We start from the raw sequence: 26,898 nt of genomic DNA, 5'->3' as shown, positions 1-26,898 counted from the left end.
CTCATTTGCTGTTTGCCTGCTGCCATGTAAGATGCGCCTTTCGCCTTCTGCCATAACTGTGAGGCCTCCTCAGCCATGTGGAACTGTGAATTCATTAAACCTCTTTTTCTTTATAAATGACCCAGTCTTGGGTATGTCTTTATCAGCAGCATGAAAATTGACTAATACACTCACTGTCCATGAATGATACTCTGTTAGCCCATTTGCATTGTTATAAAGAAATACCTGAGGCTGGGTAATTTATAAAGAAATGCGGTTTATTTGGCTCCTTGTTGTGAAGGCTGTACATGAAGCATAGTACTGGCACCTGCTTCCAGGGAGGGCCTCAGGAACCTTCCAATCATGGTGGAAGGTGAAGGGAAACCAGCATATCACATGGTGAGAGCGGAAGCAAGAGAGACAGGGAAGAGGTGTCAGTCTCTTTTAAACAACCAGATATCGCATTAACTCACAGGGTAAGAACTCATTCATTACCAAGAGGACAGCACCAAGCCATTCAGGAGGCATCTATCTCCAACATTGGGGATCACATTTTAACGTGAGATTTGAAGGGGACAAACATCCAAACTATGTCAGATACCAAAGCTGACAATGCTTAGGATCTTTAGCTGTTCCAGGTTCTGGGAAAAGGGAGAGAGTTAGCTTCCCTCGTCTATGCTGTGCTACTCCATATTATATTAGTAATTATTGTTCTCTAAAGGTTCTTAAAAGCAAATAAACAAATGCAAGGCAAAACATATAAAAGGCAAGGCAAAACATACGAAATGCAAGGCAAATGCATTAAAAAACTTTTGAGTGTTAATACATAGATTTTATTTTATCTTTTTAATTTCTTTTGCTTAACCAAATAGATTATGTAGTTTTGATTAACTGGCCATGAAATAGCTCTGCCTACATAGAATTTCCCATGAATAATTGGTTGTGGAGACTTTTGTGTGTGACCCAAATCCTCCCTCAAAACTGAAGTTTGCCCAGCTATTGGGAGTGTTGGCAAATCATGCCTCTCAGCTGATTCTCTCTAGAATTTATTCTCAGGAGATCTAATTAATAACTTGTCAAGCTGATGTCCATCCTTGGGGACAACTCTTATCTGAAGAATGGCCAGTGAAAGGTATTAAAACTCCATACTCCTGCCTCAATTTAGGGCAACTCTGAAGGGTCGCCCCAGCTTCTCAGCTCCCCCTTGAGATTAGCTGAGGTATTTGTTGTGACTGCCTCACATCTCAACTCCCTTTATCCAATTCAGCTTTTTCGCCACAGTTGTTGGTTCCTAGGATTTTACCCAGTTAAATGTTCTCTACACAAATCTCTATCTCAAATCTGCTTTACAGGGAATGTGGCCTCAGACAGGTTTTCATTAGGTTCTGGACATAACTCTCATTAGTCATTGATATGATTCGGCTGTGTCTCCATCCGAATCTCACCTTGATTGTAATTATCCCCGCATGTCAAGGATGGAGTCAGGTGGAGATCATTGAATCAAAGGGGCGGGTTCCCCCTACTGTTCTCCTGGTAGCGAATAAGTCTCACGAGATCTGATGCTTTTAAAATGGGAGCTTCCCTACACAAGCTTTCTTCTCTGCTACCATTTAAGATGTGCCTTTGCTTCTTTTTTGCCTTCTGCCGTGACTGTGAGGCCTCCCCAGCCATGTGGAATTGTGAGTTCCTTAAACCTCTTTCCTTTCTAAATTACCCGGTCTTGGGTATGACTTTATTAGCAGCATGAGAACAAACTAGTGCAGTCTGTTCTATAAGCCCAAGTCGGATCACAGAGTCCCGCTTTCTGTTTTTTTTTTTCTAGCCCATATTTCTACTAAAACTTGACTCATATAGACTTAAAACAAAATAATTAAGCATGGCTAGTATTTATTTAATATTTTATACGTGTCAGGTACTGTATTTTGTAACTTATCTTTTAATAATCTTTCCAAATCTCTAAAAGGAGAACTCTGCTCTTTTATAGAGAAAATAAGGATGGCTCTGAAAATGTTAGCATTAGGGGAAGTAGGGTGAGGGACATAGGGGGCACTTTGTGTTATTTGTGCATTTTGCTATCAATCTAAAATCAGGTCAAAATAAAAATTAAATAAATGGGTAGTAGAAGCAGGTTGTTAAGATTTTCAGTGTGACTCTAGAATTTTTTTGTTTGTTGTTTGTTTTGGAGTGTAGTGGTAAGATCTCTGCTCACTGCAACCTCCCCTTCCCAGGCTCAAGCAATTCTCCTGCCTCAGTCTCCCAAGTAGCTGGGATTATAGGTGCCCGCCACCACACCCAGCTAAGTTTTCTATTTTTTTTTTTTTTAGTAGAGATGGGGTTTCAGCATGTTGGCCAGTCCAGTCTCCTACTCCTGACTTCAAGTCATCCGCCCGCCTCAGCCTCCCGAAGTGCTGGGATTATAGGCATGAGCTCCCACTCCTGGCCCAAAGTTCATATTTTAACTACTAACCTAAATTATTTTAAAAACAAAAGCCTCCTTGGACTCACACCAGGTCAGAGTGACATGATCATGTGCCTGTTTTGTGCAGGGTGAAGTGAGATTATTATCTAGGAAATAGCTGAAATGTCTTGTTGTGGGCATACATATTTCATATAAATTCTAAGCTTCATATTAGCACTTAGATTATAATTATCTAAAGAATAGAGAACAATTTCATATAATTTTCAGTGTATCAGGCGAATCAAAAGTATACATACAAGCATGCAGATGAATTTCAGTGAATATAGTGGTGACAATGCTCAACAGAATATATGTCCCCCACCCAACCCTGCTTCTTGCTCTTTCACTGTCCTAAAGATAGAACAAAATGGTTCAGGCATCCAGCTTGTCCCCTCCACACTTCACACTTTTACTTAATAGCAGCTTATCTTTAACACTTTGTCATCTTTAAGATGTTGCTAATTCTTTCTGGTAGATCCCAGGACTGAGGATGAGGAAGAATGATTTTATTTAAATAAAGTTGCTTAATTAAAAAACAATTTTTTTAGTTTTAAAATATTTTCATTATTTTATAAAATTTTTGTGGGTACATAGGAGGTTTATATATTTGTGGGGTACATGAGATGTTTTGATACAGGCATGCAGTGTGAAATAATCACGTCATGAGGAATGGGCTTTCCATCCCCTCAAGCATTTATCCTCTGAGTTAAAAACTATTCAATTGGCTGGGCACGGTGGCTCACGCCTGTAGTCCCAGCTCTTTGGGAGGCCGAGGTTGGCGGATCGCCTGAGGTCAGGAGTTTGAGACCAGCCTGGCCAACATGATGAAACCCCATCTCTACTAAAAATACAAAAATTAGCCGGGTGTGGTGGCGAGTGCCTGTCATCCCAGCTACTCGGGAGGCTGAGACAGGAGAATCATTTGAACCTGGGAGGTGGAGGTTACAGTGAGCCGAGATCATGCCATTGTACTCCAGCCTGAGTGACAAGAGTGAAACTCCATGTCAAAAACAAACAAAAATCAATTACATTCTTTAAGTTATTAAAATTAAACATTGTAAATGATTTTTTTTCCGAAAGCTTTTTCAAAGAAAAAAAAGTAGAAACAAAGACACTTTCTACTGATTTCCAATATGGTGACTCTGTATTTCTAGCATGTGTTAAGGTGAAAAATTGATTTTATGTTTAATACAAAACATAGCATAATGTAATGAAAAGCAAGATTGTAATGATAAAGGAAAATAACACTAGTGCTAATTTTTTTCAATTTGAAGCATTGGATTAAAATGAATTAGGTTATATTCCAACATGTTTATATTGAATTTCTTTTTTCTCCAATTGGTTTCTTTTTATTAATGGGTGAGTGTTGCATTTGTATAAGGTTTCCCTATTATATTCAATTGTTTTGAGATGCTTTTAATTTGAAGTTTTTATGTTTTCTTTTTGATGTATACATGTTATGCTTTTATGCTGAATTTGATAATTGGTGCTGTATATGCAAAGCAAATGTAATTTCCCAGCTTTTATTTTTTAAAGCCCTGGGAAGCAACATAATAAAGTAGAAATAGTATCAAGACAGGAGTTAGAATACCTGGATTCTAAAATTTAAATTAAATTAGGATCTAGTGACATTATAGGTGTTCCTTGATCTTCTGATGACCTGATTCCTCAAAAGAAAAATAAAATAATCTATAAATTGTTTCTAATTCTAAAACTCTATAAATCCTATTTTTAAAATTATAATTAGTTGAACTCTATAAGGTCACAAAAATCCCTATTAAGAAACTAAAATAAAATTTTATCATATCTTAAAAATACTCTGATCTTTTTTTATATGCTGACATGAATTCTAATTATTTTTGAGCCCCTAAAAAACATTTAAGATCACAGTTTATGTTTTATTATTGACTTTCAGATAATTAACATTTTACTGATAGATATGAACAAATCTACTCTAACAGAGATAGTCATTAGTTTATTTCTCTCTTTTCAGTATCAATAAAAAGTATCGATTTACCAATAACAATGAATTAATTGCCTGAAATAAATGAAACGTAAGCAGCAAAAGTGAACTTTTTAGTATAACTCTTCTTGTAAACATTGACTTAGTTCAAAGGGAGCTTATCTTTAAAAAAAAAAGCGCTAATTCATGTCTATTGGTATAGATATAATCTTTTTTTCCTTGAAAATAGATCCTACTATACTCCAGACACTATGCCACTAGGTGCAGATATTAACACAAATAGCAGGTGATCATTGTCCTCATGGAGTTTATTTTAAAGAGAACAAAGTGAGACAAAGGCACACAAGCAAAGAACTACAATACAAAGGGGATGGCATCTGACTCAGCATGGAGGTGTCACGGAAGGTGTTGTTTTGCTTAGGTTTTGAAGTGTGGGTAGGAGATGGCCCATGTTGAGAGTGGGAACTGGGAATTAAAAAGATGAGGAGGTCTCTGCAAATCTACATGGATGGGAAGTAGCATGCTGATGTGGGAAACAACTAAAAAGTTCCAGAATGCATGGTTTATAAAGCGTGAGTCAGAGAGGGCTAGACCAGTAGCCAGATCAAGGATATCTCAGATGTTATAGTCATGAATTAGTGCATTGACCTGCAGGCCATGGGAGTCACTGAAGGTTTCAGTCAGGTAAGTGAGCTGATCAGAACAGTCCTTTAGATAGGCCGCTCTTTTGGCTGTAATGGGGACACGTTTGAAGTAGGGCTATAGCTAAAAATATACAGACACTTCCTCTTGTCTACAGCCCTGCTGGCATCTGTTGTATTTTGACTTTTTAATAATAGCCATTCCAACCGGTATGAAATGGTATCTCATTGTGTTTTGATTTGCATTTTTCTGATGATTAGTGATTCTAAGCATTTTTTTTCGTGTATTTGTTGGCCATTTGTATGTGTTCTTTTGAGAAGTGTTTGTTCATGTCCTTTGCCCATTTTTTAATTGGGTTATTTTTTTTTCTAATTGATTTAAGTTCCCTGTAGATTCTGGATACTAAAAAACAAACAAAAACCAGAAGTAAATAAATTCTCAGGACACACACACCCACACCCACACCCACAGAGAGAGAGAGAGAGAGCGCGCGCCTAGGTAAGAGGCCACCAACCACCAGGGTCTAAACTGGGAACACTTTCTAGTACAGAATGAATGGAAAGGATTCATGAAATATCTAGAAAGTAACGTTAATGAGATGTACATGTATGGAGTGAATGAGGAGAAACAGGGATCATTCAGGATTCTGGTGGGAATAACAGGGGGAGCCATTAGTTGAAATTTTGAAGTGGGAGAAGGAGAGGGAGTTTTAGGGAGAAAGATGAGTTGTTTTTTTAGGTATTTCAAACCCTTGAAGCTTCTATGGGACATCGAAGTGGAAATAACAGTCTGTGGGTTGGGACAATAAAGAAAGAAATTGGTTGAAGACTAGGGGAAGAGTATAGAGCAAAGAAATATTTAAGATAATAAACATATAGAGATAGCTGAAAATGTGGGACTGGATTACAAAGGAAGAATGATTTAGTTATGAAGCCCAAGGGCTGACAGGAATGGGTGACTAGTCGAGGAGTTCATATGCATCTGTTATTGTATGAATAAAAAAAATTATCTGTTCCTTCCTAAAGATATCTTCAACCTGTTTTTGGATACATATGGGCACTGCTTTTCACTCTCTTAGCCCCATTTCTTATTTTAGCCTCTGCTGTAGCGATCAGTTCTGCACAGGCTTTGACCCAGGCTTTGACTAGTTGGTGCAGGTGTGATATGACACTTACCTGGAATGGCCCACAGTTTGTGGCTGCTCTTACTTAAGCAGGTGGGATGCTCATGTAGGTGTAACCTAGCAGCTTGGTAGAGTTTATGCCCATGGGGCAACCTGTGACCACTCAAAAATAAAGCCCTTTCCTCCTCCCAGATTGAGGAGTCTTGCATTATGTAATAAAACTCCTTAGAAGGCCTATTAGGTTCCAATACAGCATTAGGCAACTTGATAAGGTATCCCATCATCAGCCTTCCTTTCTTCCCTCATTCCTCTGCCTCTCACTCTTTCTTCCTAAGTTAACTTCTTAGATAAAATGCCAACTTTCTATATTTTGTCTCACATCAGGGAAAATAATTGTATACCCCATTTCAAAAGCACATAAAAAGGTTACTGTATAGAAAATTTGTCTTTAAGAGATTAAGCTGTAATTTTCCAAATACTTTAAAATTTTATTTCAGATAGGTTTTTCATTTTTATAAGCTTCATCTAAAAGCAGAGTTCACCTAAGAATATACCTAAGAGCATATTACATAGAATATATTTTATATTTCAGTAGTTTAGCTAGGATTCTTTCAAAATTGAGAGGATCTACAAATATTTCTAACACATTAGTTTTCAGTCTTAAGGCTGAGTCAAGAACAAAGCTCCTAAACTTTGCATTGGTGATTGAGAACATTTTAAAATTGTTATTTAATTCATTAATTTATTTTTAAAAAAATTTCACATTGTAATTATATAGATTTATAGGATACAATTTGATGTTTCAATGAATATGTATGTTGTCTAATGATCCAATAAGGATAGTTAGTGTATTAATTACCTCATGCATTCATCATTTCTTTTTAATAAGAAATTTCAAAATCCTTTCTTCTAGATACTTTGTAATATACAATACTTTACTTTTAACTATAGTCACCCTGCTTTGCAAAGAACACTACAACTTATTCTTCCTATATAATTGTGATTTCATAACTGTTAACCAATCTATCTCCATTTTGCCCTCCCCACTTCTTCCTCACTGTTTGGTAACCACTATTCTACTCTACTTCTCTATTAACATTTTTTTTTTTAAGATTCCACATATGAGCGAGATCATGCGGTATTTGCTTTCTGTGTCTGGCTTATTTCACTTAACATTGTATCCTACAGGGTCATCCATGTTGTTGCAACTGGCAGAATTTCATTCTTTTTTTATGGCTGAATAGTATTTCATTGTGTGTGTGTCCATATATATATATATATATACATATATAATTTTATGTATAATTATAATTACACATAAAATTATATATAATTATAATTAATTTTATGCATAATTATAATTACACATAAAATTATATATAATTATAATTATACATAATTATATATAATAATAATATATATATTATATGTAGTATATAATATACATAACATACATAATGTATATTATATATAATATACATAACGTATATTATATGCATTATACATTATATATATTATAATATACATAATATATATTATGTATATAATATACATAATATGTATTATATATAAAATATACATAATATATAATGTATATTATACATATAATATATATTATATATTAATAATATATTAATATCAATATTAATTATTATTAATTATTATTAATTATTATTATTTATTATTAATATTAATATATAATATATTATTAATAATATATTAATATTAATATATTATACATAATATATTATATATAATATACATAATATGTATTATATATAATATACATAATATATATTATATATATATAATTCACTTGTTTGTTTTTATACACATAGGTTGATTCCATATCTGATTATTAGAAATAGTGCTACAGTAAACATAAGAGTGCAGATATTTTTCAAACACAATGATTTCATTTCCTATGGATATATACCCAGTAGTGAGATTGCTGGGTTATGTGATCGAATGATTGTTTTTTTTTTTTACTTTTTATTTTTTAGTGAACTTCCATAAAGTTTTGCTTAATGGTTGTACTAGTTTACAACCCCATCAACAGTGCGTAAGTGTTCCGTTTTCTCCACTTCCTTGCCAACTCTTGTTATCTTTTACCTTTTTGCTAATAGCCATTCTAATGGGTGAACTGGTATCTCATTGCGGTTTTGATTTGCATTTCCCTGATGGTTAGTGATGTTGAACATGATTTTATTATATATTCGTCTTGACCCTTTCTATATTTTCTCTTGTGGCATTTCTTTTAGTTTATTTTGTCCTTTTTTTTTTTTTTTTTTGCGAAGGAGTCTTGCTCTGTTGCCCAAGCTGGAGTGCAGTGGTGCAATCGGGGCTCACGGCAACCTCCATCTCCCTGGTTCAAGCAATTCCCCTGCCTCAGCCTGCTGAGTAGCTGGGGTTACAGGCACACGCCATCATGTTTGGCTAAATTTTTGTATTTTTAGTAGAGAAATGATTTCACCATATTGGTCAGGCTGGTCTCAAACTCCTGACCTCAGGCAATCCGCCTGCCTCAGCCTCCCAGTTTTGCCCATTTTTAAATAAGTTATTTATGTTTTTGCTGTTGAGTTGTTTAAGTTTGTTATATAATCTGGGCATTAACTCCTTAGCAGATGTATAGTTTGCAAATATTGTATCCCATTCTGTAAGTTGTTTTTTCACTCTGTTAAGTTTCCTTTGCTGTGCAAAAGCATTTTAGTTTGATGAAACCCCATTTATCTCTTTTTGCTTTTGTTGCCTGTGCTTTTGACGTCTCATTTAAAAAATCCTTGTAGAACCCAAAGTTATAGAGAATTTCCCACATGTTATCTTCTAGTAGTTTTTCATAGTTTTCAATCTTACCTTTAGGTCTTTAATCGCATTTGAGTTGATTTTTGTATAAGGTAAAAGATAGGGGTCTAATTTCATTATCCCACATGTAGATATCCAATCTTCTCAGTACCATTTAATGAAGAGACTGTCTTTACCCCTGTGTGTGCTCTTGACTCCTTTTTTGAAAATCAGTTGACTTTAGGTATGAGAATTTATTTCTGAGCTGTATATTCTCTTCCATTGGTCTATGTGTTTGCTTTATGGCAGTGCCATGCTGTTTTGCTTACTATGGCTTTGTAGTATATTTTGAATTCAGGTAGTGTGGTGCCTCCAGCTTTGTTATTTTTGCACAGGATTGCTTTGGTTATTTGGGGTCTTTTCTGGTTTCATACAAATTTTAGGGTATTTTTTTCTATTTCTGTGAAGAATTTCATTGGTATTTTGATAGGGATTGCATTGAATCTGTAGGACATTTTGTTAGTATGGTCATTTCAATAGTATCAGTTCTTCCATTCCATGAGTATATAGTGTCCATTTTTTGTGGATCGTAAATTTTTCCATCAGTGTGTTATAGTTTTCATTGTAGAGATCTTTCACGACCTTGATTAAATTTATCTGCAGATTTCTTGGTAGCTATTGTAAATGGAATTCCTTTCTTGATGACTTTTTCAGAGAGTTCACTATTAGTGTATAGAAACAACACTGAATTTTCTGTGTTGATTTTGTATACTACAACTTTACTGAATTTATTTATGATTTCTAGTAGTTTTTGGTCAAGTCTTTAGGGTTCTCACTCTATATAAGTATATATAGAAAGAACCCTAAAGAGAGAGAGATCATATATATCTATATGATCATATATATAGATGTATACATATGTATGTGAGATCACATTTTCTACAAACAGAAACAATCTGACTTCCTTCTTTCCAGTTTGGATCCCTCTTATTTATTTCTTTTGTCTAATTGCTCTGGCTCTGACCTCCAGTACTATGCTAAATAGAAGTGGTAGAAGTTGACATCCTTGTCTTCCTCCATATCATAGAGGAAAAGCATTTAACTATTCACCATAAATAAGATGTTAGCTGTGGGTTTGTCACATATGGCCTTTACTGCGTTGAGGTACACTCCTATACCTACTTTCTTGACAGTTTTTATCATAAACGAATGTTGACTTTTGTCAAGTGTTCTTTTTGCATCTGTTGAAATGATCACATGGTTTTTGTTCTTCTTTCTATTGTGGTGGTGTATCATATTTACTGATTTGTGCATGTTAAGCCATCCTTTCATCCCTGGGATGAACCCCACTTGATTATAGTGAATACTCTTTTTAGTGTGCTGTCGAAGTCAGTTCACTTGTATCTTGTTGAGAATTTTTGTATCTATGTTCTTCAGGAATATTGGCCTGTTATTTTCATTTTGTGCGTGTCTTTGTCTGGTTTTAGAATCAGGATGTTGCGAGCCTCATAAGATGAGTATGGAAGTATTCCTTCCTCATTACTTTTGTGGAAAAGTTTGTGGAGAATTGGTAGTTATTCTTTAACTGTTTGGTAGAATTCAGGAGTGAAGACATCAGGTCCTGGGTGTTGGTTGTTGTTGTTGTTGTTTTGATGGAAGATGTTTTATTATTGATTCAATTTCCAAACTCATTATTGATGTGTTCAGATGTTATATTTCCTCACAATTTAATCTGGGTAGTTGTATGTGTGCAGAAATTTATTCATTTTATTCTACATTATCAAATTTGTTGGCATATAGTTATGAGTAATGTCTTACAATCCCTTCTATTTCTGTGGTGTATCAGTTGTAATGTCTCCTTTTTCATCTATTTATTTGAATTTTCTCTCCTTTTGTCTTAGTTTAGCTAAAGGTTTGTCAGTTTTACCTTTACACTTTGTCTTATTTATCTTTTGAAATATTTTTTAGTGTCTGTTTCATTTATATCTGCTGTGAGCTTTATTATTTCCTTCCTTCTACCAATTTTGGGTTTAGTTTGTTTTTGATGTTCTAGTTACTTGAAGTGTATAATTTTGCTTTGTGATTTGAAAATCTTTCTTCTTTTTTGGTGTAGGCTTTTATTGCTATAAATTTCCCTCTTAGAACTGCTTTTGCTACGTTCCATAGGTTTGGGTATGTTGGATTTTCATTCTTACTTGTCTCAGTGACTTTTGAAATTTTCCTATTAATGTCTTAATGAGACCTATTGATTTCTTGGGTGCGTGCTATTTAATTTCCATGTTTTTATAAAATTTCCAAGGGCTTTCCTGTTGTTGATTTCTGACTTTATATCCCTGTAATCAGAAAAGATACTTCATATGATATCTGTCTTCTTAAGTTTGTTAAGACTTATTATGTGTCATAATGTATGATTGGTCCTAGAGAATGTTTGGTGTACAGTTGAGAATAATTTGTATTCTGCAGCTGTTGGATGATGTATTAGTCTGTTTTCATACTGCTGATAAAGACATACCCGAGACTGGGTAATTTACAGAGAAAAAGAGGTTTAGTGGACTCATAGTTCCACGTGGCTGGGGAGGTCTCCCAATCATGATGGAAGGCGAAAGACACATCTTACATGGTAGCAAACAAAATAGAATTGAGAACCAAGTGAAAGGGTTCCCCTTTGTAAAACCATCAGATCTTGTTAGACGTATTCACTACCACAAGAACAGTATGGGGGAACCGCCCCCATGATTCAATTATCTCCCACTGGTTCCCTCCCACAACATGTATGAATTATGGGAGCTATAATCAAGATGAGATTTGGGTGGGGATATACAGCCAAACCATATCAGGTGAGATCTTCTTTACCTGCTAGGTCCATTTGGTCTATGGTATAGTTTGAGTCTGTCATTTTTTGGTTGATTTTCTCTTCATAGAATCTGTCCATTTTTAAAGTGGAGTGTTGAAATTTCCTACTAATATTGTATTGCAGTCTATCTCTACCTTTAAATCTAATATTTGCTTTATATATCTGGTTGTTCTGGTGTTGGGTACATATATAGTTACACCTAAGTAATATATATGTTATGTCCTCGTATTGAATTGGGCCTTTTATCATTTCATTATACAGTGACATTCTTTTTTTATATAGTTTTTTTATTTAAAGCCTTTTAAAATATGACATGACTGTGGCTACTCCTGCTTGCTTTTCATTTGTTTGCATAAAATATATTTTTCCATCTCTTCACTTTCAGTCTATTTGTCTTTAATAGTGAGGTAAGTATCATGTAGGCAGCATATAGGTGGGTTTTGCTATCTGAATCCATTCATCCACTTTATATCTTTTAAGTAGAGTTTAATCCACTTCTATTCAAGTTTATTATTGATAAATTAGGACTTCCTTCTACCATTTCATTAGTTGTTTTGTAGATTACTTGTTCACTTCTTCCTTTCTTATTGTTTATCCCTCTAGTTTGGTGGTTTTCTGTGGTGCTAAGCTTTGTTTCTTTTCCCTTTTTTGGTGTGTGTGTGTGTATCTGCTGTAATTTCTTTCTTTCTGGTTAGTGAAACTAACATACAGAGTCCTGTATTTGTAACAGACTATTTTACACTGATAACAACTTAACTTCTGTCACATAAAAATACTCTTGACTTCTCCCCCCCACACACATAATTTATATTTTTGTTACCTTACATTGCATCTTTATGAATGGTAGACTCCATGGAACATAGGATCTATGTCACAACTAAATCAACTATTTAATGGCAGCATTAAAGCAGCCCAAAGAATGTGAAAAACTGGTGTGGGTGTATTTAACTTTTTAAAAACTATGTTTCATAATGTTTTCATTAAAAAGTCTTTATCAGTTTGCTAATGCCTAATTTTTACAACCAGCCACCATAGATTTTACAGGATAAATATATTATTTCAGTGGTAATTGAAGCAGAATTTTTGTTGCTCTTCTTACCCTTAGAGATTGTGTATTATCCTCAGACGTAATTCTTTGATTTTTTTTTCTTTTCATGTTGTTACATATAGTTACCAACAATCAACGTGAGAATAACCTTTGAATATTTTCAAGCATTAAGATTTGTTTATACAGCTGCACAATTAGACAACCAACACTCTTGGGTCTTTACCTCTCAGCATACACCTGATTATTAACTTAAAGGTATGATGGGAAAAGTATCAATTTTTGTTGGTCACCTAGATTTGGAAATATGTAATAACTATAAGCTTGGGTCTGCTTCTTCAGAAGCCTAGGAATTGGAGTGATGGTTCTCTGAAGAGGCTGGAAACAAAGTATGTGTTTCCAGAAGGCTTAATAGAATATGTTGAGACATAGGCCATTAACACAAAAGTGAAAGAAATGCAAAAAATGTATGAAAGTAAGGATTTGAGAAGGGAAATTTTATTTTTAAGTCTAAGATTCCTATGAATTATATGAAAATAAATGTCCTATCCTTAAAATTAGCCAAAGGAAGCACTTTACTTATCAATATGATATGACTTTTCATACTCTTATCTAAAGATATCCTAAGCTAAGATCCAGTTTTCTAAGTAAAGACCTTTTACTCATGCTTTAAAGCATGTTAGATGATTCCTACCACAGCACATCATGTTGTTTACATGTATGATTTAAACTGCATTTATTCTTCAACTCACTGGTTCCTTAGGCTTCTTATCTTTCCTTGCACGCTTAGATAATTTTATGTTAAATTGATTTTTAGAAGTTTAGTTGCTGGGCGTAGTGGCTGTCGCCTGTAAACCCAGTACTTTGGGAATTCAAGGCAGGTGGATTGCTTGAGTCTTGGAGTTTGAGGCCTGCCTGGGAAAGATGACAAACCCCATTGGTACAAAAATAAAAATATTAGCTGGATATGGTGGCACATGCCTGTGGTCCCAGCTACTCCAAGGCTGAGGTGGGAGGATGGCTTGAGTCCGAGAGGCAGAGGTGTGAGCCAAGATCATGCCCTGCTCTTCAGCCTGGGCAACCAAGCCAGACCCTGTTTCAAAAAAAAAAAATCTAGTGAGATTTGATTTCTATTTCTATGTGATTCAAAACTAGGAGAGCTTCAAGGCTAATGACTATTAAAAAATGGCCATTGCTACTTGCATTTTCTATGAAGCCAGCATACACAGCAACGTGCAACCTAAAAACCAAGCTATTTAATAAGTAGCTAAGATTTCAGGTTTGATTGTCTTTGAGGTTTGATTATTGCAGAGATCAATTGCCAGACCAAATATAGACTAATTCTGTATTTGGTCTTTTTATCATATGAAACATCCCATCGTTGGGTATAAATTAAGAGCAAATACGGATGTTTATACCGATAGCGGTGCAGATATTTCCATGTTTATACAGATAGCGGTGTAGATATTTCCATGTTCATACAGATAGTGGTGTAGATATTTCCATGTTCATACAGATAGCGGTGTAGCTATTTCCATGTTCATACAGATAGCGGTGTAGATATTTCCAAGTTCATCCAGATGGCTGTGTAGATATATCCATGTTCATACAGATGGCAGTGAAGATATTTCCATGCTCATACAGATAGCGGTGTAGATATTTCCATGTTCATACAGATAGTGGTGTAGATATTTCCATGATCATACAGATAGAGGGGCTGATATTTCCATGTTCATACAGATAGCGGTGCTGATATTTCCATGTTTATACAGGTAGCGGTGTAGATATTTCCATGTTCATACAGATAGCGGTGCTGATATTTCCATGTTTATACAGGTAGCGGTGTAGATATTTCCATGTTTATACAGATAGCGGTGTAGATTTCTCCATCTTAATACAGATGGCGGTGTAGATATTTATATGTTCATACAGATGGCCGTGCAGATATTTCCATGTTCATACAGATGGCGGTGTAGATATTTCCATGTTCATACAGATAGCGGTGTAGTTATTTCCATGTGTAAAGAGATAGCTGTGTAGATATTTCCATGTATATGCAGATAGCAGTGTAGATATTTCCATTTTCATGCAGATAGCGGTTTAGATATTTCCATGTTCAAACAGATAGCGGTGTAGATATTTCCATGTTCATACAGATAGCGGTGTAGATATTTCCATGTTTATACAGATAGCGGTGAAGATGTATGCATGTTTACACAGATAGCGGTGTAGATATTTCCATGTTCATACAGATAGCGGTGTAGATATTTCCATGTTCATCCAGATGGCTGTGTAGATATATCCATGTTCATAGAGATAGCGGTGTAGATATTTCCATGTTCATACAGATAGTGGTGTAGATATTTCCATGTTCATACAGATAGCGGTGTAGCTATTTCCATGTTCATAAAGATAGCGGTGTAGATATTTCCATGTTCGTACAGATAGCGGTGTAGATATTTCCATGTTCATACAGATAGCGGTGCTGATATTTCCATGTTTATACAGGTAGCGGTGCAGATATTTCCATGTTTATACAGATAGCGGTGTAGATATTTCCAGGTTTATACAGATAGCGGTGTAGATATCTCCATCTTAATACAGATGGCGGTGTAGTTATTTACATGTTCATACAGATGGCGGTGCAGATATTTCCATGTTCATACAGATGGTGGTGTACATATTTGCATGTTCATACAGATGGCGGTATAGCTATTTCCATGTTCATGGAGATAGCGGTGTAGATATTTCCATGTTAATCCAGATGGCTGTGTAGAGATATCCATGTTCATACAGATGGCGGTGAAGATATTTCCATGTTCATACAGATAGCGGTGTAGATATTTCCATGTTCATACAGATAGTGGTGTAGATATTTCCATGTTCATACAGATAGGGGGGCTGATATTTCCATGTTCATGCAGATAGCGGTGCTGATATTTCCATGTTTATACAGGTAGCGGTGTAGATATTTCCAGGTTTATACAGATAGCGGTGTAGACATTTCCATGTTTATACAGATAGCGGTGTAGATATTTTCATGTTTATACAGATAGCGGTGTAGATATCTCTATCTTAATAAAGATGGCGGTGTAGATATTTATATGTTCATACAGATGGCCATGCAGATATTTCCATGTTCATACCGATGGCGGTGTAGATATATCCATGTTCATACACATAGCGGTGCAGTTATTTCCATGTGTAAAGAGATAGCTGTGTAGATATTTCCATGTATACGCAGATAGCTGTGTAGATATTTCCATTTTCATTCAGATAGCGGTTTAGATATTTCCATGTTCAAACAGATAGCGGTGTAGATATTTCCATGTTCATACACATAGCTTTGTAGATATATCCATGTTTAAACAGATAGCGGCGAAGATGTATGCATGTTTACACAGATAGCGGTGTAGATATTTCCATGTTTATACAGATAGCGGTGTAGATATTTCCATGTTCATCCAGATGGCTGTGTAGATATATCCATGTTCATACAGATGGCCGTGCAGATATTTCCATGTTCATACAGATGGCGGTGTAGATATTTCCATGTTCATACAGATAGCGGTGTAGTTATTTCCATGTGTAAAGAGATAGCTGTGTAGATATTTCCATGTATATGCAGATAGCAGTGTAGATATTTCCATTTTCATGCAGATAGCGGTTTAGATATTTCCATGTTCAAACAGATAGCGGTGTAGATATTTCCATGTTCATACAGATAGCGGTGTAGATATTTCCACGTTTATACAGATAGCGGTGAAGATGTATGCATGTTTACACAGATAGCGGTGTAGATATTTCCATGTTCATACAGATAGCGGTGTAGATATTTCCATGTTCATCCAGATGGCTGTGTAGATATATCCATGTTCATAGAGATAGCGGTGTAGATATTTCCATGTTCATACAGATAGTGGTGTAGATATTTCCATGTTCATACAGATAGCGGTGTAGCTATTTCCATGTTCATAAAGATAGCGGTGTAGATATTTCCATGTTCGTACAGATAGCGGTGTAGATATTTCCATGTTCATACAGATAGCGGTGCTGATATTTCCATGTTTATACAGGTAGCGGTGCAGATATTTCCATGTTTATACAGATAGCGGTGTAGATATTTCCAGGTTTATACAGATAGCGGTGTAGATATCTCCATCTTAATACAGATGGCGGTGTAGTTATTTACATGTTCATACAGATGGCGGTGCAGATATTTCCATGTTCATACAGATGGCGGTGTACATATTTGCATGTTCATACAGATGGCGGTATAGCTATTTCCATGTTCATGGAGATAGCGGTGTAGATATTTCCATGTTAATCCAGATGGCTGTGTAGAGATATCCATGTTCATACAGATGGCGGTGAAGATATTTCCATGTTCATACAGATAGTGGTGTAGATATTTCCATGTTCATACAGATAGTGGTGTAGATATTTCCATGTTGATACAGATAGTGGTGTAGATATTTCCATGTTCATACAGATAGCGGTGTAGCTATTTCCATGTTCATGCAGATAGTGGTGTAGATATTTCCATGTTCATCCATATGGCTGTGTAGATATATCCATGTTCATACAGATGGCGGTGAAGATATTTCCATGTTCATACAGATAGCGGTGTAGATATTTCCATGTTCATACAGATAGCGGTGCAGATATTTCCATGCTCATACAGATAGTGGTGTAGATATTTCCATGTTCATACAGATGGCGGTGTAGATATTTCCATGTTCATACAGATAGCGGTGTAGTTATTTCCATGAGTAAAGAGATAGCTGAGTAGATATTTCCATGTATACGCAGATAGCTGTGAAGATATTTCCATTTTCATGCAGATTGCGGTTTAGATATTTCCATGTTCAAACAGATAGCGGTGTAGATATTTCCATGTGCATACAGATAGCGGTGAAGATATTTCCATGTTTACACAGATAGGGGTGTGGATATTTCCATGTTCATACAGATAGCGGTGTAGATATTTCCATGTTCATCCAGATGGCTGTGTAGATATATCCATGTTCATACAGATAGCGGTGTAGATATTTCCATGTTCATACAGATAGTGCTGTAGATATTTCCATGTTCATACAGATAGCGGTGTAGATATCTCCATCTTAATACAGATGGCGGTATAGATATTTCCATGTTCGTACAGATAGCGGTGTAGATATTTCCATGTTCGTACAGATAGCGGTGCTGATATTTCCATGTTTATACAGGTAGCGGTGCAGATATTTCCATGTTTATACAGATAGCGGTGTAGATATTTCCATGTTTATACAGATAGCGGTGTAGATATTTCCAGGTTTATACAGATAGCGGTGTAGATATCTCCATCTTAATACAGATGGTGGTGTAGTTATTTACATGTTCATACAGGTGGCGGTGCAGATATTTCCATGTTCATACAGATGGCGGTGTAGATATTTGCATGTTCATACAGATGGCGGTATAGCTATTTCCATGTTCATGGAGATAGCGGTGTAGATATTTCCATGTTAATCCAGATGGCTGTGTAGAGAAATCCATGTTCATACAGATGGCGGTGAAGATATTTCCATCTTCATACAGATAGCGGTGTAGATATTTCCATGTTCATACAGATAGTGGTGTAGATATTTCCATGTTCATACAGATAGGGGGGCTGATATTTCCATGTTCATGCAGATAGCGGTGCTGATATTTCCATGTTTATACAGGTAGCGGTGTAGATATTTCCAGGTTTATACAGATAGCGGTGTAGACATTTCCATGTTTATACAGATAGCGGTGTAGATATTTTCATGTTTATACAGATAGCGGTGTAGATATCTCTATCTTAATAAAGATGGCGGTGTAGATATTTATATGTTCATACAGATGGCCATGCAGATATTTCCATGTTCATACCGATGGCGGTGTAGATATATCCATGTTCATACACATAGCGGTGTAGTTATTTCCATGTGTAAAGAGATAGCTGTGTAGATATTTCCATGTATACGCAGATAGCTGTGTAGATATTTCCATTTTCATTCAGATAGCGGTTTAGATATTTCCATGTTCAAACAGATAGCGGTGTAGATATTTCCATGTTCATACACATAGCTTTGTAGATATATCCATGTTTATACAGATAGCGGCGAAGATGTATGCATGTTTACACAGATTGCGGTGTAGATATTTCCGTGTTCATACAGATAGCGGTGTAGATATTTCCATGTTCATCCAGATGGCTGTGTAGATATATCCATGTTCATACAGATAGCGGTGTAGATATTTCCATGTTCATACAGATAGTGCTGTAGATATTTCCATGTTCATACAGATAGCGGTGCAGCTATTTCCATGTTCATACAGATAGCGGTGTACATATTTCCATGTTCGTACAGATAGCGGTGTAGATATTTCCATGTTCATACAGATAGCGGTGCTTATATTTCCATGTTTATACAGATAGCGGTGTAGATATGTCCATGTTTATACAGATAGCGGTGTAGATATTTCCATGTTTATACAGATAGTGGTGTAGATATTTCCAAGTTTATTCAGATAGCGGTGTAGATATCTCCATCTTAATACAGATGGCGGTGTAGATATTTATATGTTCATACAGATGGCGGTGCAGATATTTCCATGTTCATACAGATGGCGGTGTAGATATTTCCATGTTTATAGAGATAGTGGTGTAGTTATTTCCATGTGTAAAGAGATAGCTTTGTAGATATTTCCATGTATATGCAGATATCTGTGTAGATATTTCCATTTTCATGCAGATAGAGGTATAGATATTTGCATGTTCATACAGATAGTGGTGTAGATATTTCCATGTTCATACAGATAGCGGTGTAGCTATTTCCATGTTCATACATATAGCGGTGTAGATATTTCCATGTTCATCCAGATGGCTGTGTAGATATATCCATGTTCATACAGATAGCGGTGTAGATATTTCCATGTTCATACAGATAGTGCTGTAGATATTTCCATGTTCATACAGATAGCGGTGCAGCTATTTCCATGTTCATACAGATAGCGGTGTACATATTTCCATGTTCGTACAGATAGCGGTGTAGATATTTCCATGTTCATACAGATAGCGGTGCTTATATTTCCATGTTTATACAGATAGCGGTGTACATATGTCCATGTTTATACAGATAGCGGTGTAGATATTTCCATGTTTATACAGATAGTGGTGTAGATATTTCCAAGTTTATACAGATAGCGGTGTAGATATCTCCATCTTAATACAGATGGCGGTGTAGATATTTATATGTTCATACACATGGCGGTGCAGATATTTCCATGTTCATACAGATGGCGGTGTAGATATTTCCATGTTTATAGAGATAGTGGTGTAGTTATTTCCATGTGTAAAGAGATAGCTTTGTAGATATTTCCATGTATATGCAGATATCTGTGTAGATATTTCCATTTTCATGCAGATAGTGCTGTAGATATTTGCATGTTCATACAGATAGTGGTGTAGATATTTCCATGTTCATACAGATAGCGGTGTAGCTATTTCCATGTTCATACATATAGCGGTGTAGATATTTCCATGTTCATCCAGATGGCTGTGTAGATATATCCATGTTCATAGAGATGGCGGTGAAGATATTTCCATGTTCATACAGATAGCGGTGTAGATATTTCCATGTTCATACAGATAGTGGTGTAGATATTTCCATGTTCATACAGATAGAGGGGCTGATATTTCCATGTTCATACAGATAGCGGTGCTGATATTTCCATGTTTATACAGGTAGCGGTGTAGATATTTCCATGTTTATACAGATAGCGGTGTAGATTTCTCCATCTTAATACAGATGGCGGTGTAGATATTTATATGTTCATACAGATGGCCGTGCAGATATTTCCATGTTCATACAGATGGCGGTGTAGATATTTCCATGTTCATACAGATAGCGGTGTAGTTATTTCCATGTGTAAAGAGATAGCTGTGTAGATATTTCCATGTATATGCAGATAGCAGTGTAGATATATCCATTTTCATGCAGATAGCGGTTTAGATATTTCCATGTTCAAACAGATAGCGGTGTAGATATTTCCATGTTCATACAGATAGCGGTGTAGATATTTCCATGTTTATACAGATAGCGGTGAAGATGTATGCATGTTTACACAGATAGCGGTGTAGATATTTCCATGTTCATACAGATAGCGGTGTAGATATTTCCATGTTCATCCAGATGGCTGTGTAGATATATCCATGTTCATAGAGATAGCGGTGTAGATATTTCCATGTTCATACAGATAGTGGTGTAGATATTTCCATGTTCATATAGATAGCGGTGTAGCTATTTCCATGTTCATAAAGATAGCGGTGTAGATATTTCCATGTTCGTACAGATAGCGGTGTAGATATTTCCATGTTCATACAGATAGCGGTGCTGATATTTCCATGTTTATACAGGTAGCGGTGCAGATATTTCCAAGTTTATACAGATAGCGGTGTAGATATTTCCAGGTTTATACAGATAGCGGTGTAGATATCTCCATCTTAATACAGATGACAGTGTAGTTATTTACATGTTCATACAGATGGAGGTGCAGATATTTCCATGTTCATACAGATGGCGGTGTACATATTTGCATGTTCATACAGATGGCGGTATAGCTATTTCCATGTTCATGGAGATAGCGGTGTAGATATTTCCATGTTAATCCAGATGGCTGTGTAGAGATATCCATGTTCATACAGATGGCGGTGAAGATATTTCCATGTTCATACAGATAGCGGTGTAGATATTTCCATGTTCATACAGATAGTGGTGTAGATATTTCCATGTTCATACAGATAGTGGTGTAGATATTTCCATGTTCATACAGATAGCGGTGTAGCTATTTCCATGTTCATGCAGATAGTGGTGTAGATATTTCCATGTTCATCCATATGTCTGTGTAGATATATCCATGTTCATACAGATGGCGGTGAAGATATTTCCATGTTCATACAGATAGCGGTGTAGATATTTCCATGTTCATACAGATAGCGGTGCAGATATTTCCATGCTCATACAGATAGTGGTGTAGATATTTCCATGTTCATACAGATGGCGGTGTAGATATTTCCATGTTCATACAGATAGCGGTGTAGTTATTTCCATGAGTAAAGAGATAGCTGTGTAGATATTTCCATGTATACGCAGATAGCTGTGAAGATATTTCCATTTTCATGCAGATTGCGGTTTAGATATTTCCATGTTCAAACAGATAGCGGTGTAGATATTTCCATGTGCATACAGATAACGGTGAACATATTTCCATTTTTACACAGATAGCGGTGTGGATATTTCCATGTTCATACAGATAGCGGTGTAGATATTTCCATGTTCATCCAGATGGCTGTGTAGATATATCCATATTCATACAGATAGCGGTGAAGATATTTCCATGTTCATACAGATAGTGCTGTAGATATTTCCATGTTCATACAGATAGTGGTGTAGATATCTCCTTCTTAATACAGAAGGCGGTATAGATATTTCCATGTTCGTACAGATAGCGGTGTAGATATTTCTATGTTCGTACAGATAGCGGTGCTGATATTTCCATGTTTATACAGGTAGCGGTGCAGATATTTCCATGTTTATACAGATAGCGGTGTAGATATTTCCATGTTTATACAGATAGCGGTGTAGATATTTCCAGGTTTATACAGATAGCGGTGTAGATATCTCCATCTTAATACAGATGGCGGTGTAGTTATTTACATGTTCATACAGGTGGCGGTGCAGATATTTCCATGTTCATACAGATGGCGGTGTAGATATTTGCATATTCATACAGATGGCGGTATAGCTATTTCCATGTTCATGGAGATAGCGGTGTAGATATTTCCATGTTAATCCAGATGGCTGTGTAGAGATATCCATGTTCATACAGATGGCGGTGAAGATATTTCCATGTTCATACAGATAGCGGTGTAGATATTTCCATGTTCATACAGATAGTGGTGTAGATATTTCCATGTTCATACAGATAGGGGGGCTGATATTTCCATGTTCATGCAGATAGCGGTGCTGATATTTCCATGTTTATACAGGTAGCGGTGTAGATATTTCCAGGTTTATACAGATAGCGGTGTAGACATTTCCATGTTTATACAGATAGCGGTGTAGATATTTTCATGTTTATACAGATAGCGGTGTAGATATCTCTATCTTAATAAAGATGGCGGTGTAGATATTTATATGTTCATACAGATGGCCATGCAGATATTTCCATGTTCATACCAATGGCGGTGTAGATATATCCATGTTCATACAGATAGCGGTGTAGTTATTTCCATGTGTAAAGAGATAGCTGTGTAGATATTTCCATGTATACGCAGATAGCGGTGTAGATATTTCCATTTTCATTCAGATAGCGGTTTAGATATTTCCATATTCAAACAGATAGCGGTGTAGATATTTCCATGTTCATACAGATAGCTTTGTAGATATATCCATGTTTATACAGATAGCGGCGAAGATGTATGCATGTTTACACAGATAGCGGTGTAGATATTTCCATGTTTATACAGATAGCGGTGTAGATATTTCCATGTTCATCCAGATGGCTGTGTAGGTATATCCATGTTCATACAGATAGCGGTGTAGATATTTCCATGTTCGTACAGATAGTGCTGTAGATATTTCCATGTTCATACAGATAGCGGTGCAGCTATTTCCATGTTCATACAGATAGCGGTGTACATATTTCCATGTTCATACAGATAGCGGTGTAGATATTTCCATGTTCATACAGATAACGGTGCTTATATTTCCATGTTTATACAGATAGCGGTGTAGATATGTCCATGTTTATACAGATAGCGGTGTAGATATTTCCATGTTTATACAGATAGTGGTGTAGATATTTCCAAGTTTATACAGATAGCGGTGTAGATATCTCCATCTTAATACAGATGGCGGTGTAGATATTTATATGTTCATACAGATGGCGGTGCAGATATTTCCATGTTCATACAGATGGCGGTGTACATATTTCCATGTTTATAGAGATAGTGGTGTAGTTATTTCCATGTGTAAAGAGATAGCTTTGTAGATATTTCCATGTATATGCAGATATCTGTGTAGATATTTCCATTTTCATGCAGATATAGGTGTAGATATTTGCATGTTCATACAGATAGTGGTGTAGATATTTCCATGTTCATACAGATAGCGGTGTAGCTATTTACATGTTCATACATATAGCGGTGTAGATATTTCCATGTTCATCCAGATGGCTGTGTAGATATATCCATGTTCATAGAGATGGCGGTGAAGATATTTCCATGTTCATACAGATAGCAGTGTAGATATTTCCATCTTCATACAGATAGTGGTGTAGATATTTCCATGTTCATACAGATAGAGGGGCTGATATTTCCATGTTCATACAGATAGCGGTGCTGATATTTCCATGTTTATACAGGTAGCGGTGTAGATATTTCCAAGTTTATACAGATAGCGGTGTAGACATTTCCATGTTTATACAGATAGCGGTGTAGATATTTCCATGTTTATACAGATAGCGGTGTAGATATCTCCATCTTAATACAGATGGCAGTTTAGATATTTGTATGTTCATACAGATGGCCGTGCAGATATTTCCCTGTTCATACAGATGGCGGTGAAGATATTTCCATTTTCATCCATATGGCTGTTTAGATATATCCATGTTCATACGGATGGCGGTGAAGATATTTCCATGTTCATACAGATAGCGGTGCAGATATTTCCATGTTCATACAGACAGCGGTGTAGATATTTCCATGTTCATACAGATAGTGGTGTAGATATTTCCATGTTCATACAGATGGCGGTGTAGATATTTCCATGTTCATACAGATAGCGGTGTAGTTATTTCCATGTGTAAAGAAATAGCTGTGTAGATATTTCCATGTATATGCAGATAGCTGTGAAGATATTTCCATTTTCATGCAGATTGCGGTTAAGATATTTCCATGTTCAAACAGATAGCGGTGTAGATATTTCCATGTTCATACAGATAGCGGTGTAGATATTTCCATGTTTATACAGATAGCGGTGAAGATATATGCATGTTGACACAGATAGCGGTGTAGATATTTCCATGTTCATACTGATAGCGGTGTAGATATTTCCATGTTCATCCAGATGGCGGTGTAGATATTTCCAGGTTTATACAGACAGCGGTGTAGATATCTCCATCTTAATACAGATGGCGGTGCAGTTATTTATATGTTCATACAGATTGCGGTGCAGATATTTCCATGTTCATACAGATGGTGGTGTAGATATTTGCATGTTCATACAGATGGCGGTATAGCTATTTCCATATTCATGGAGATAGCGGTGTAGATATTTCCATGTTAATCCAGATGGCTGTGTAGAGATATCCATGTTCATACAGATGGCGGTGAAGATATTTCCATGTTCATACAGATAGCGGTGTAGATATTTCCATGTTCATACAGATAGTGGTGTAGATATTTCCATGTTCATACAGATAGCTTTGTAGATATATCCATGTTTATACAGACAGTGGCTAAGATGTATGCATGTTTACACTGATAGCGGTGTAGATATTTCCATGTTTATACAGATAGCGGTGTAGATATTTCCATGTTCATCCAGATGGCTGTGTAGATATATCCATGTTCATTCAGATAGCGGTGTAGATATTTCCGTGTTCATACAGATAGTGCTGTAGATATTTCCATGTTCATACAGATTGCGGTGTAGATATTTCCATGTTCATACAGACAGCGGTGTAGATATTTCCATGTTCGTACAGATAGCGGTGTAGATATTTCCATGTTCATAAAGATAGCGGTGCTGATATTTCCATGTTTATACACATAGCGGTGTAGATATTTCCATGTTTATACAGATAGCGGTGTAGATATTTCCATGTTTATACAGATAGCGGTGTAGATATTTCCTAGTTTATACAGATAGCGTTGTAGATATCTCCATCTTAATACAGATGGCGGTGTAGATATTTCCATGTTCATACAGAAGGCGGTGTAGATATTTCCATGTTTATAGAGATAGTGGTGTAGTTATTTCCATGTGTAAAGAGATAGCTTTGTAGATATTTCCATGTATATGCAGATAGCTGTGTAGATATTTCCATTTTCATGCATATAGCGGTGTAGATATTTCCATGTTCAAACAGATAGCGCTGTAGAAATTTCCATGTTCATACAGATAGTGGTGTAGATATTTCCATGTTCATACAGATAGCAGTGTAGCTATTTCCATGTTCATACAGATAGCGGTGTAGATATTTCCATGTTCATCCAGATGGCTTTGTAGATATATCCATGTTCATACAGATGGCGGTGAAGATATTTCCATGTTCATACAGTTAGCGGTGTAGATATCTCCATGTTCATACAGATAGTGGTGTAGATATTTCCATGTTCATACAGATAGAGGGGCTGATATTTCCATGTTCATACAGATAGCGGTGCTGATATTTCCATGTTTATACAGGTAGCGGTATAGATATTTCCAAGTTTGTACAGATAGCGGTGTAGACATTTCCATGTTCATACAGATAGTGGTGTAGATATTTCCATGTTCAAACACATAGCGCTGTAGAAATTTCCATGTTAATACAGATAGTGGTGTAGATATTTCCATGTTCATACAGATAGCAGTGTAGCTATTTCCATGTTCATACACATAGCGGTGTAGATATTTCCATATTCATCCAGATGGCTGTGTAGATATAGCCATGTTCATACAGATGGCGGTGAAGATATTTCCACGTTCATACAGTTAGCGGTGTAGATATTTCCATGTTCATACAGATAGTGGTGTAGATATTTCCATGTTCATACAGATAGAGGGGCTGATATTTCCATGTTCATACAGATAGCGGTGCTGATATTTCCATGTTTATACAGGTAGCGGTGTAGATATTTCCAAGTTTGTACAGATAGCGGTGTAGCTATTTCCATGTTCATACAGATAGCAGTGTAGATATTTCCATGTTCATCCAGATGGCTGTGTAGATATATCCATGTTCATACAGATGGCGGTGAAGATATTTCCATGCT

This window comes from Gorilla gorilla, chromosome 1, assembly GCF_029281585.2.
Source record: "Gorilla gorilla gorilla isolate KB3781 chromosome 1, NHGRI_mGorGor1-v2.1_pri, whole genome shotgun sequence".
Taxonomy (NCBI): Eukaryota; Metazoa; Chordata; class Mammalia; order Primates; family Hominidae; genus Gorilla; species Gorilla gorilla.
This window is presented reverse-complemented; position numbering follows the sequence as displayed.